Here is a 3163-nt window from a genome sequence, read left to right as displayed (position 1 = left end):
AGCATCATAACTATGTAAGACGTAGACGCTGTTAATGGAGCATCATAACTATGTAAGATGTAGACGCTGTTCATGGAGAATCATGACTATGTAAGATGTAGACGCTGTTCATGGAGCATCATGACTATGTAAGATGTAGACGCTGTTCATGGAGCATCATAACTATGTAAGACGTAGACGCTGTTCATGGAGCATCATAACTATGTAAGACGTAGACGCTGTTAATGGAGCATCATAACTATGTAAGATGTAGAAGCTGTTCATGGAGCATTAAGACTATGTAAGATGTAGACGCTGTTCATGGAGCATCATGACTATGTAAGATGTAGACGCTGTTCATGGAGCATCATAACTATGTAAGACGTAGACGCTGTTCATGGAGCATCATGACTATGTAAGATGTAGACGCTGTTCATGGAGCATTACGACTATGTAAGATTTAGAAGCTATTCATGGAACATCATAACTATGTAAGACGTAGACGCTGTTAATGGAGCATCATAACTATGTAAGATCTAGACGCTTTTCATGGAGCATCATGACTATGTAAGATGTAGAAGCTATTCATGGAGCATCATAACTATGTAAGATGTAGACGTTGTTCATGGAGCATCATGACTATGTAAGATGTAGACGCTGTTCATGGAGCATCATAACTATGTAAGACATAGACGCTGTTCATGGAGCATCATGACTATGTAAGACATAGGCGCTGTTCATGGAGCATCATGACTATGTAAGACGTAGACGCTGTTCATGGAGCATCATAACTATGTAAGACGTAGACGCTGTTCATGGAGCATCATAACTATGTAAGACGTAGACGCTGTTCATGGAGCATCATGACTATGTAAGATGTAGAAGCTATTCATGGAGCATCATGACTATGTAAGACATAGGCGCTGTTCATGGAGCATCATGACTATGTAAGACATAGGCGCTGTTCATGGAGCATCATGACTATGTAAGACATAGACGTTGTTCATGGAGCATCATAACTATGTAAGACGTAGACGCTGTTCATGGAGCATCATGACTATGTAAGATGTAGAAGCTATTCATGGAGCATCATGACTATGTAAGACATAGGCGCTGTTCATGGAGCATTAAGACTATGTAAGATGTAGACGCTGTTCATGGAGCATCATAACTATGTAAGATGTAGGCGCTGTTCATGGAGCATCATAACTATGTAAGATGTAGACGCTGTTAATGGAGCATCATAACTATGTAAGATGTAGACGCTGTTAATCGAGCATCATGACTTTGCAGTAAATGTCTTTAAAGGGACGAAGCTTTGGGTCTTTTTTTGTTTCTTTTTTCTAACATTTTTGTTTCTTTTTCCACTTTTTTTGTTCTTTTTTCTGACATTTTCGTCCCTTTATGTCGTCTTTTTTTATCGCCTTTTCAACATGACATCCTGAGTGGCGTGTTACATGGACGCATTTTGAGTTATCGGCGTGTTATCGTGAGAAGAAAACGACGGTTGGGTTTAGGAAACGATGTCCTAAGGCGTAAATTCACACGCTATAGCGAGGTAATGTAAGTCAATGGGAGCAATCGGCCATGATAACCACGCTAAAAAGCGAGTATGCGTCTTGATACCACGTTACTGACATGAGGTCCGTCTGGCCTTTTTTAGGTCTCATCCAGTGTTTTGGGGACTTTTCACTTAGCTAAAGCTTAAAGCGTCTCTCCGGGATTGTTTGTATTCGTCGTCCAATACGTTTCGCTCTAAATTATGGGATGTCTACGCCGTCGTCCTTCACAAGCTTACACGTAAAACCAATAACTATCATCCGTTTGTACACGTTAGCATATCTAAAAACAGTACAAACAGTATAGAAAATACAAAAATAACAAAACAGAAGCACATTTTCAGAAGGCATCTTCAAATACATCCAAAAGTAAAACACTGTTGTGATAATATTTAAGTTGTTGTCATGGCGACAGTGTGCAGTTTGTGAGCAACAGGGAAATATTCTCTGAATTTAACCCTCCTTTTGTCTTCGGGTCAAATTTGACCCATTTTCAAAAAGTTTCCTTATCACAAATTTGGGTTTTCTTTTAAACACATTTTCAGAATAAAGGACGTGGATGGTTCCGTAAATCCATTAGTCTTCAGTAACGAACATCATCCGTTCACTTCTTTCTTTGAATTTGGGTGTTTTATTCTATTGTACAGCATTAAAAAAGGGAAAAAAAGAAATATTAACAAAAAGTTAAGAAAATGTCAAAAAAGACGCCCAAATGTTGACCCGACAAAAAAAAAAAGTTGCTCAGTCGACGAGGAGACATCTCGAGAGTTAAATGCACTGGGAGCAAAAAAAAATCAGAAAAAGCTTCAAAAACGTACATAAAGGTGCAAATAAAGTGACAAAAGGTTTGAAAGTTGCAAAACATTTTGACCAATCGACATTTCAAAAAAAAAAAAATCTAAAAGCTGCTCGGTCAACGGGATTAAAGCCCGGTCAACAGGAAAAACAACAACGGATGGTAAGTGCAAGAAAAAAGTGCGTAATGCTTTTAAAATGTTAATTAGTGAAGATGTTGCACATTTAAATATGTCACACGACTACAAATCTAAATGGATATAACTCCATAAAATCAGCCGTTCAAAGAACAAATGCATCTCAAATGTTCAGAGAAATGTGACAACAAAACGTAAATATCATAAAACAGAAATATGGAGGGACTTTTACTTCAGTCCCGCATCATTATCTCACCAAACTCCTTTAAAAAAATCGGACATTTTAAAAACGTTCTACTACAACTACTAGTAAATGCATATACCTTTCATATGATTACACTAAGTATTCACACAGCGCTGCGGAGGAAGATCTGGCAGCATTCTGGATGGGACAACAAGCTGCTCTGGTTTAGTGGCATTTCTTTTAACCAATCAGAATCGTCTCGGGCGGGGCTAAGCTTCGGAGCCGGGACGGAGCCACGGTGCCCTCACACCCCATTGTAAGCCGATGTGAGCATGCTCAGATTTAAACTGGTTACAGCATACTAAAACTAATGCTAACTTGTAGCTAGCAGTGGACCAAATTCGTTAAGTAGGTCCATTTTTGCTGGGTTTACGTTACAGAAGTCTCTCGTTAGCATCTCGGAGGCTACTTCAGATGTTACAGAAGTCTCTCGTTAGCATCTCGGAGGC

The 3163-nt window shown here is 39.1% G+C and overlaps 1 protein-coding gene across 1 annotated transcript in view; it reads left to right on the top strand.

Annotated features, from left to right (window-relative positions):
- LOC117953068 (bone morphogenetic protein receptor type-2-like) overlaps positions 1 to 3163 on the top strand; it is a 13657-nt gene that overhangs the window by 2947 nt on the left and 7547 nt on the right. The window lies entirely within an intron of this gene.

This window comes from Etheostoma cragini, chromosome 11, assembly GCF_013103735.1.
Source record: "Etheostoma cragini isolate CJK2018 chromosome 11, CSU_Ecrag_1.0, whole genome shotgun sequence".
NCBI lineage: Eukaryota > Metazoa > Chordata > Actinopteri > Perciformes > Percidae > Etheostoma > Etheostoma cragini.
The sequence above is the reverse complement of the archived record's forward strand: the minus strand, read 5'-3'. Positions and strand labels throughout refer to the sequence as shown.